Raw genomic sequence first — 11,632 nt, 5'->3', positions numbered from 1 at the left:
CTTGTTCTGAGTTTGTTCCACTCTCCCGCTGCCCTTTGTGTAATACGAACGTAAGAAAGGAGGCTGATGTTTCGTGTTTCACAGAGCAACTCGCCTGCCTTTGGGCACTCCTCTGAAAGTGCAGACTGGCCATTTAGGAGTTTCACCACTCGCTCGCTGAGTGAAAGTCCACCAGGGGTAGGCAGGCTGGGGTTTAATTGTCCTGTCTGCCCCTCCCTGCCCCGGACACTGCCGAGGGGTAAAGCTCTGTACTGATCCAGCGGGAGTCCCGTCGACGATCCCAGTGAAACCAGCACAATCCAGCAGCACCCCGGCTCCTCTCATTGTGAACTGCGCTGTTGCCCCCTCCACCCTCGCACATACACCTGCAGAACGGAGAGGCAGCCCTGTAACCAGGGTCACGGTCAGCTCACACTGGCTGCTGTTTTATCTGCTGGGAACTCCCGTGTTTAAAAACATACGTGGTAGGTCCGTGTCCATGTAGACCTGCCCAAGGCAACTCGGTGAGCTTCCTCAGCCGACACCGAGAGAGCTACCTGCGAGAGCATTTAGATCTGGGGCTTCTTTACACAAAAGGGGGGTGGGGGTGTGGAACAAGCCACACAAACGATACCCTGACCTTTTAGAAGAAAAGATCCATGAATTACTAACAAACGTTCTAGATGTTCTGAATGGCCTCCTCTCTCTTGTAACCCTTCTTGAGCATGGGTTATGCATTAAGCATGAAGCATGAAGTAACCAGATAATGCCTTAACTCTTGCAGTGAGGACACTGCGGAAAAAGACACCCACTTTTCAGGCTCGTGTGCTACCTGACGGGTGCCAAACGCAACGACGTGATCTGGCCCGCAAATGTCCAAAGACCGTTTTGTCTTGTGCGGCTCCTACGCAGACACACACCTTCAGGAGTGCGTGCGAAACGCGAGCACGGTCCAGCTAGTGTATCACAGCTCGGTGACATCGTGGTCAGAGAGATGTTAAGCGCTGTGACAGCCGAGTCTCCGATACTCGTGCGGGGTTCTCTTTCCTGGGCGGGCGGATTATGAATGAGAGGCAGAGACCTCGCGCTCCTGCGGGCCCCTCCCTGTGCGGCGCTGGAGGGCTGGGAGAGCGGTAGGCGGCCGTGGGGGAGGGGCAGCGCCTGAGCCTGCGAGGGCAGGAGAGGGGGTGGGGTGCTGGAGGGTGTACCCAGAAGCACATGCTTTCCAACATGTAAACAGCGGGCTTTCCGTGGGGTGGAGTTGACGAGCGGGGGGTTTACCGACACAGCCTCCTCTCAGAGCTCTTCGCCAGCGGAGCCACGGTTATCGGGCTTTTATCCGCATGTGTCTTATGGGCTGTTTGTTTTTTATTCCAGTTGTGTTTGAAACGATTATTCTGTAGCCATTGTTCTCTAAACCAGAGGGCGATGGGCTATTTCTCCTCACTGAAGGATTTGCAGTTAAATAACCCCCTCCCCCCACGCCTCTGAGCGTGGTTTCGGTCTGTTGAGTACTGTGGTCGCCAAGTTGTGTAATGGTATTTTTTCCAAGGAATTCAAATCTTAACTCCGACAAACTGTGTGAACGCCACGTTTCTGGCCTGTTAACAGTTGAAAGGAGGCGAGAAAGGCAACAAATTAAAATGATAAGAAAGTATTTTTCCCCCAATGTGATCAAAGCGGTTCAAACTTAAGTTACTGATTGATCTAAATCCCATCAAGCGGAGGTTTGAATTCCAAGCGCCCTGTTAATTGGCGTCTAAGGGCGAGTCGATTGTGTAAAAATGCTGAAGACCTGTTCTGCATTCAACCTAGCTATGGCTTAACGTGGTAAAGGCTGATTTAAACGTAATAATTGGTACTGTCCGATCAAACTGAAGCATGCAGAGAGAAGAATTCATTAAAACTAAGAAATCGGGAACAACACACGTGAGACCTGCGTAGAAGACACTAGAAAAAATATTGAAAGATAGCCTTAGTGGTCTCCCAACAAAATTGGAGATAACCTATTGCATTGGTATATTCCCAAATGTCCAGTCCTGTTCTCTTCAGGGTCAGAACAGAATTTCTGAAGGTTTAAAGTTAGCTAGTTAGGACATCAGTGCTTTATTCCTGGCCGATTGATAATGGTTATAAACACTTCGCTCGCCGACAAGCCGCCTGTTATAAACTAAACAAGAACGCGCTGTGAATCTTATCGGATGTAGCCCCCCCGTCTTTCATTAAGATATGGAGTGAGAACTACCGTTATTCTTGATTTTCCATGTTGTCAAACATGTTATGGCTCTGTGATAATGCTGACGACGAGGCTTTCGATTCGATTTCCAAAATGTGCACGACAAAACCATTATTTTTTTAGAGTTCAACAAGAAGAGACGTGGAAACGACGGTCTGTAAACTTTCTTTTAAGACTAGCGTCTGCTGTCACCGTCTGGACATATGTTGGTATTACACCTCCAGGAGCTCCAGTTGGTACTCGAGTTACGTTGTGCTTAGAAGACAACGAAAATTCTAAATCATACTAATCCTTACGCTTATCTAGCTCTTTTTTTCAACAGAAAGCACTTTACATGTAGTGGGGACTCCCCTCCACCACCACCAATGTGCAGCCCCACCTGGATGATGCGACGGCAGCCATAGTGCGCCAGAACGCTCCCCACACATCGGCTATCAGTGGGGAGGAGAGCAGAGTAATGAAGCCAGTTCAGAGATGGGGATTATTATATATATAATAATAAACTTTATTTTATATAGTGCCTTTAAAGGTGTCTTCTTAAAGCGCTATTAGGAGGCCATGATTGGTAAAGGCCAATGGGAAATTTGGCCAGGATGCCAGGGAAACACCCTTACTGTTTTCAAGAAACGCCCCTGGAGAGTCCCCACGGAGAGTCGGGATCTTGGTTTTACGTCTCATCAGAAAGACGGCGCCTATTTGGATGCTTCACATTGGTGGTGGTGGAGGGGATCCCCATTACTCGTAAAGCGCTTTGAGTGGAGTGTCCGGAAAAGCGCTATATAAGTGTAAGCAATTATTATTATTATTTTACAGTATAGTCTCCCCATCACTATACTGGGGCATTAGGACCCACACAGGTGAGCGCCCCCTGCTGGTCCAACTAACACCTCTTTAAGCAACAGCCTTGTTTTTTCTCAGGAGGTCTTCCCCTCTAGGTACTGACCAGGCTCACATCTGCTGAGCTTCAGTAAGCTGCCAGTTGAGAATTGCAGGGTGATATGGCTGCTGGCGATAACTCAGTAGTAATAATCGAACGGTGGATATCGTGTTGTTTGAGCTAATCACTCATACTAGCAGTCTGCAAATGCAGATGAACAAACAACTATCCTACGATTCTGTAAAACGCCACAAATTGTGATATAACTATTATACAAATAAATTAATAGAACCAAAAATTATAATTAAGAAGATCTATTGGACATAACCTTTTAATTTCGGGAGATGCGTTAGGTTAGACCCCCTCTCTCCGTTTATATCTCGGTTAAAAATGTGAAATTGTTTCCTGTTCTTATATATTGTTCCCCCCCCGTGCAATAAGAAATGTACTTACAAAAGTCATAAAGGAGGATCTATACAGCCTTTTCTTTAAAAAAAAGGCGAACAACAACAGCCGAAACGCCAAGTTGCACCTTGGGAAATTCCCGGGCCAGCGCGAGCGCTGCAGGGCCGGGAGTCGCTCCAAGCCGGGGGTAAAGCTGCACGCGCCGCTGTACCGCTCATCCATCGCGCCGCTCTCTCAGTGAGCCTGCGGTTGAAATGCCGGATCATTTTTCCTTCAGCGCAAACCGAGACGGGATGAGGCGACCCCGTTAATACAACATGATGTTGAGGAAAAAAACATCACGATGCGAGGATGCCCAGAGATAAATTCCACTTTAATAAGCCGAGTGCAGTTATGTGCTTAGGCTCCTTAATCAAAACATTCCTCCCCATGCTGTTTTTATTAACCGGGGATGGAAGAAACGGTCACATAACAGACCAGAGCTCGCCGCCTCGCATAACAGTGAAGTCATCCTGGGTAATATTTCCCTTTATGTTATAAAAGTAGATTAAAAACAAAGCCAGACTCATTAGTAGTTATTAAAGTCTATGCTTACACACAGACGTATCGGGAATCCTGGAGTTTCATTATTTTTCAACCAAACCTCGCGCCGCAGTCTAGCAGGGCCCTCCGGCCAGAACCCATCAGCTCAAAGATCTTAAAACGTGAAATCTGGTGTCAGTGTATCAGAATGATGGCACCAGTGGAGACTTGCGTCAACCATTAGTCTGCTGCTAGATCCGTACGAGCTGGGTAGAGATCTCTTTGGTGCATTACGCCACAAACTGTGGTAAAAGCACAGTTACCAGCGTCGGGACTGCGGAGAGAAAGCGCGCCAGTGCGCGTGGCGACCCGTGCCGAACCGCGCGTCACGGCGTAGGAACAATTCAGGATTCGTCTAAGTAAAACATGAGGCTAATGAATGACTATTCACTAGTTTAACTGACCTCGTCTGATTTACTACTACTACTGCCAGGGCTACAAATACTTACACTGCTACTGACAATATTACTAGAGATAAGATAAAATCACTTTATTGGCCACATACAATTTCTTGTTTTAGGAATTTGTCTTTTTTCACAGACCCCAGCTTGCTCTCCATGAGACACCCAGACAGGGAGAGAAGCTGGGGGTCAGAGCGCAGGGTCAGCCATTTATACGGCGCCCCTGGAGTAGCTGGGGTTAAGGGCCTCGCTCAGGGGCCCAACAGAGTAGGATTCCTCTGCCAGCCGCAGGATATGAACCAGCAACCTTCCGGCCACAGGCACAGAGCCACCGCACTGCCCCGAGGTAGTAGTGTTGCTACTGCCAGTGTTACTGCTCCTAACACCACTACTACTGCCAGTGCTACAATTACTAACCCTACTACCAATGCTACTGCTCCTAACGCTACTGCTGCTACTAATACTACTACTTCTACTAATACTACTGCTGCCAGTGCTGCTACTTCTACTAACACTACAACTGCTACTAACAGTACTACTGCTACTAACAGTACTACTGCTACTGGTTCCAATGCTACTGCTACTTACACTACTACTGCTACTAATACTACTGCTGCAATTGCTATTAATACTAATGCAGCTACTACTAAATCCTAAAAATAAATAGGTTATTTGGGCAGATTGACTGCTACTCTTGAAATGTCTTCATTTCAAGTCAATCAATCTAGCAATCCTGGGAGATTTCACAGTATTTGATCAGTTTTCCCTGAAGCTCTGTACTTCCCCCATGATGCTTAAATCACACGAACCTTTATTTATTCTTTAAGGGAAAAAGGATGGAGTAACTTTCAGGCCAAATGGTGCCCTCTACTGTCCACTTAATGTATGCATATGTCTTGTTTATTTATTCCTTTATTGGAAAAAGAAACAAACAGGCAAAAGCTCTGATCCAAACCTGGCACTGTGTCATCATGTTTAATGGCTGTGCGTGTGTGACTAGGTGTGCCGGCTATGTCATCTTGTTCCAAAAGTGACTCTGTCCCAGCCAGTGCTGAAATAGCTCCAGATGTGCCCTTGTGCCTCCTCCAGCTGCTGAAACAGCTCTGGATGTTTCCTCCTACCTATTTCTGAGGTCCCAGGTCTGACATGAGAAGGTTATGAAACTGACCAGTCTTGTACACCATACATCTCAGAGAAGAGGTCTCAGACATGAGTCTCACCCAGTTAGTTTTATGGGGCACCATGAAATCACATATTTCTGAACACAGGGGTCACTTGTAAGCTATTGATCATTTAAGCAGATAGTTTGTTCAGTTACAGACAATCCAACCCTGTGGACTTGGAACAGGACTGAATCCTCTCAAACCAATCCCAGATTCAGAGAACAGTTAAAACCAAAATCCTGTACTTTAACATTTAGACTTTACAATCAGCACATATCTCACAGAAGACACAAGCATTGTGTATCCAGAATGCATAGAAGGAAACCAGGTTGTAATGTCCTCTTATCAGCCAATATTGCTCTTCTCGGGTTTTGAGTGATGCTACAGTATGTTCCTTGCCCTGTAAATGGCCTGGCTCTTACCAACACCTACAAACCATCAGCCATCAGCCCTTCTCGAACCATTGGATACCAACACTGGAAAACACATTTTAAGCCCCTCTGCCTGCGGGTGGCACAGGTTCAGCTTGGCAGGCGGACGGTTTTGCCCCAAAGCGAGAGGGGAACGAGACTCGAGACAGAGCTGATGCAGTCATCCAACATCTCAACTCATCCCAGATCAGACAAGAGTGTGGCAGTCCAGCAGGGACAGTGTTTCGTTGCAAAGGTGTGGCATGACAAGGGGTGGGGATGAGATATTCGTGAGGCACAAACGTAGTTTTCTTCAAATCCAAATTGACTTGAGGGTGAGAGGCTTTGTGCATGCACAGACATCAGGGGTCTCTTTAGTCAGATGCAGACGGGATCAAGGAGGGTCTTAATTCTAGGGTCTTCAGGAGCTTGTCAATAGAGAAATGCATGTCAATTACGTTGCGCTCTTAACCAAAAGCTGAAAAAGAATCTCATATGAGGTGGGTTTCACTGTAAAGATGGGGGGGGGAGTGAAAACTTAAGATCACTCCACGGTGGAGGGAGTGAGTTCTTACAATAAGATAGGAGATATAAGATCACTTTATTAGCCATATACAATTTCTTGCATTAGGAATTTGTCTTTTTCGCGTACCCCAACTTGCTCTCCATGAGGCACACACGATCATAGACGTTCATAGCGGCACCTCAGCACCTCATGTTGCTTCTTTCATAAAACAAGTGGCCGTTCTTCTCCATTGTTTCTGCCGTCTGCCTAGCGCGGCGCACCTGGATCTGTGTTTCTCAGCAGAAACGCTGACGAACCGGTTTGAGGGGACAATGGCTTGGGCAGTGCTCCCGCAGCAGCGTCTGTGTTGCCAAGGGCTGGAGGAACAACAGGTTTTTCTTCTGGGAACCACAACACGTCGCTGTGGAATGTGCCACCTGTTACTGCTCCTAACACCACTACTACTGCCAGTGCTACAATTACTAGCACTACTATTGCTACTACCAATGCTACTGCTACTAACACTACTGCTGCTACTAATACTACTACTTCTACTAACACTACTACTGCCAGTGCTAGTAATACTAACACTACTACTAACACTGCCATTGCAGCCAGTGCCACTGCTACTGACACTACTACTACTGCCAGTGCTACTACTACTAACACTGTTACTGCTACTGACACTACTACTACTGCCAGTGCTACAATTACTAACCCTACTACCAATGCTACTGCTCCTAACGCTACTGCTGCTACTAATACTACTACTTCTACTAATACTGCTGCCAGTGCTGCTACTTCTACCAACACTACTACTGCTACTAACAGTACTACTAACAGTACTACTGCTATTAACAGTACTACTAACAGTACTACTGCTACTAACAGTACTACTGCTACTGGTGCCAATGCTACTGCTACTTACACTACTACTGCTACTAATAATTCTAGCAATGGGTCAGTCTTTCTAGCAATTAGCCCAGCAGGCCCAGAAAGGATTCAAGCTCTGGACAGAGCACATCTTGTGTCTGTGGAGGACATCTGGCTGGGATACCTCAGAGGGAAATCAAGTGTCAGTCTGGAGGTCAAACATTCACAGCTTGAGTGTTGAATTTCCCAAAGGTGACTGTGAGCAATGGAAACAAATCAAACATACAATAAAGGCTATTCATTGGATAAGTTTACACTGAATATCACTATCGCTCAATGTGGTTTTAAAAGGAATTACACATCTTTAAAAAAGTTTTGTATTTCTGTATTGCTACATTTGATGGGAAAATGTTTTGCTTTTGTTAACGAAGGGTTTTTCAGAAAACAAACTCTTGAAGTTGTTGCAAAGTGTGATCTGTGACTTATCTATATGTCACATGTGCTATATGCTAGAGTGAAAAAGCATTTTTTTCCTGAGACGTTTCATCTGATTGACTGTTTTGTGAATACGTATTACTTGGAAATCAAGTTGTATAACTGTTATTAACTTTAGGGCTCCAGCTATGGCTCTGTTTTAAATGAAGATTTATATATATATATGTTTAAATAGTATATTCAAAGGACAAGGCCTCTAAATTCTCTTTCAACAAGCTGGGGGAGTCCCACATGGAAAAACAATTATCCTGTCAATGTACCCTGTTCAATTTGCAATCACTCATCTTGTACACGCTATTGGCCCATAAGAGGACATTATCAGGCTCTTTTCATTCTATGCAATTTGGATATACACAGTGGTTGTGTATTGTGTACAGGATTTTGGTTCAACTCTTCTCTAAATCTTGGGAGGAGTTTCAACCCTGGTCTTGGAGAACCACAGTCCAGCTGGACTTAGGAGAAGCATCACATTTCTAGAAAGCCCTGGTCACTTTATTGTTTATGAATTACGTGGGTGATCTTTTTTTTTTTAAATGCAGTAATACTGAGACCATTTGGGACGATAATTTGAAACAATCAGCAGGGGCTGGGGGTGGGGGCTGTTTTGGATACGATCAGGAAGTGTGTCCATATAACACTGACGGTATGATGCCACACTCTCCCAGGCCGACTGACCAACGCGCGTTCCTTAACCAGTATAGACTGAGCTATAATGTGCCGCACGGCTCCTGCAAAGACTTGACGGTAATTGAAACCATACTGCCACTGTTCTGAATCTAACTGCAGAGTTTCGGTCACAGCACAAAGAGGTCTGAAGATATGTAGACAGATAGAGATCAGGCTGTGTGTGGGGGGGCGTTGAGATGGAGACAGAGAGCACTTTAACCCAAACTTTTATTACTGTTACACATCCATCCATTTTCTAAGCTCTTCATCCAATACGGACTCGCGGGGGAGCTGCCGCCTATCCCAGCATGCAGTGGGCGCCAGGCAGGGCACACCCAGACACAGACACAGACACGCACCCCCATTCACATCGGGGCCAGTGTTCTGAGAGGGCAATTCACCTACCAGCACGCCTGTGGCAGGAAACCAGAGCACCCAGAGGAACCCCATGCGAACATGGGGAGAACATGCAAACTCCACACAGACAGCACCCCGGGGATTGAACCCAGGGCCTCAGCCCTTTGAGGCAGCAGTGCTGACCAACATTCCTCCCACAGTTACGCATAGCTTGAAAAAATCCTACACACAGCATATTTAACCGTTCTTTTTTATAAAGCGATTTCCTCATTATGGCTTCGGAAAGCCAAATTCCTTCCTTAACTACTACGCGTGTAGGCCAGAATACAAGCCTTACTATCTTCAGGAGATCCTCACTCAGGTGAACGTGTACACGGACATGCGGATGTTATTTAACGTTTTGAGACGTTTCTGGCGTACTGAGGTGGGGGGGAGCGTACCACCTGGTATCAGCTTTCCACAAGCCAGCGTATACGGAGCGTTCCGTGTCGGTTCACCCGTGACCAGACCGGGGTTTTTTTTTTATCGTCGCCAGCTCACACTGTCCGCGTGACACGGCACCAGATGGTAGCACTTTAGCTTCTTGTGGCGCGCGGAGGCTCTGTAGAAGAGGAACTCGGGAGCTTCGCAATACTTCAATAAGACCCATCTTTCATCTCCAGTGTATATAGAGTATATGCCTCCTTTGCTTGAAGTTTCGAAGTATGCTTATGTGCAGTACTTGGAAATCCTGTACCGTCGGGTAGGATTTCCCCTATTCCAGGGAGATGAAGTGTTATAGGAACCGTTGCTCCCATAATAAGTGGGAAGACTCGGCGCGCTGGTCTGAGCTGAAGTCAGCGCCGTACAGAGAAGAGAAGAGAAGGAGGGGGAGACTGGGAGACCGGTTGGATGACTGAGAGGAGCTGGGAGAGACGGGGGGGGGAGGGAGAGGGGCTACTGAAAACCGCATTCAGCTCTTGTAATTGGGCTAAGGACAGTCAGTGCTCAGCGGTTTGCCTTTAAAGAAGTACACGCCGGCGTTTCGGAGGAAACAGGACAGGAGGATTATGACGACGATTGGAAACACATGCAGCTTTCAGCTACTTTCATTACCGACAAGTCAAAGTCATTTAGCACGGCAGCGGTAGCGAGCGAGGAGACGGGCAGAGACAGGGCACGGAAATAGCTAGATACACGGATATTGAAAATAATATCGCACAATTACACGGCCGTGTCAGAAATACTTCTGTACGACCGATTTCTGCAGCACCGATAGCTTGCGCGCTGATCATGACAGTGTTTCGTGTGAATCCGGGGAAAATGTAATACACTCTGGGCCTAATTCTCCCTAGTTCTGTCAAGGGTTTAACGGTGAGGTCAAGGGGATCGTAAAATCACCCGAGAGATTCACGGCTCGAATGGACCCATCGCTCCAGATACTGTCAAATGTGAATTCATTCGGAAACTCGGCTCTGATCCCGGCACGACCCGGTCTGCGAGGCTGTCGTGTCCCAGGTGGAGGTGTGAATCGGTCTGAACGCAGTGACGGACTGCGTCACTCATCGGGCGAGAAACCTTCCCTTAATATCGCACGAACCGAACCCTTTCTTTCTTTATAGGATACACTGCCCACGCTGCTCGGATCCACGGTGAAAGCCCTCTGCTTGAGGAATCCAGATTTTTTTTTTTTAAAAAAAAGCCCTTTGCCGTTTGAAATGAATCAGTATTTGAACTGTGTGCCGTTTAGATGTTCAACATTCTTCTGCTCGCGGACTCGGGGAGGTTACTGGAAGCCAGCGGGTCTCGAGGACTGGGCGGCAGTTTGTGTGTACGCGCGCGTGCGTGCGCGCGCGGGGTGGGGGGGGGGCACGGGGACGAGAGGAGACAGACGCCAGCCTTGAGTTTAAAACACTCTGGGGAGAACTGCGGCTGAGGACGGGGGAGCGGAGGAGGGGCGGGGGGGGGGCTGGTGGTGGTAGTGGTCTCATTAACCCCGTACGAGCTGGAGTCCCAGCGGCAAGCTCTCCTTCGCCACAGCCTCTTTGATGAGGCGGGAGCCACAGTCTCAATCAGTCCCACATGCCTCCTGCTCCGAGTGAGAGAGAGAGAGTCTGGGGCCAGGAGTGAGGTGGTGGTGACTGGGGGGGCTTGCTCCTTTTCTGGCTTGACTTTGGACTTTTTTTTCCCTCTCCTTGTGGGCTAAACTTGAACCTTCATGAAGCAATCCACTAGCCTGTCTCATGTGGCTTTTTTTTTGTGTGGAAAAAACAAACTACGTAAAATATTTTAGAGTATTTATTCACTCCCCCCACCCCCCAACACACGCACACACAACCCCCACCCACCCCTCCTTCCAGAAACCAGAAACCCTGCCGCTTTGTCTGGCTGCTGGACCGGACCCTTCTAGACCAGCTCTTCACGGGATCCGAGCTCATGCAGCCATGATAAAGCAAGAAGGCTCCCCGGGAGACAACTGAGACAGGGACGAGGAGGCTGGCTTTCAAGTTGCACGCAGACAGACAGCCAGATGCGTTTGGGCTCCTTTGTGGTCATGGAAAAAAACCAAGCGTATGGATGAAATGATGAGAGGTTTTATCTGTGGAGCGAGCTGCGGCATGGTACATGTAGAGTACCCTACAGGTCTGGTGCTTCCTGGTGGAGGGAGCATGTTATACATACCGTTGCGTCGGTCAAAACCTGA

This window comes from Lepisosteus platostomus, chromosome 1 (assembly GCF_059453375.1).
Source record: "Lepisosteus platostomus isolate fLepPlt1 chromosome 1, fLepPlt1.hap1, whole genome shotgun sequence".
Lineage (NCBI taxonomy): Eukaryota > Metazoa > Chordata > Actinopteri > Semionotiformes > Lepisosteidae > Lepisosteus > Lepisosteus platostomus.
The sequence above is the reverse complement of the archived record's forward strand: the minus strand, read 5'-3'. Positions refer to the sequence as shown.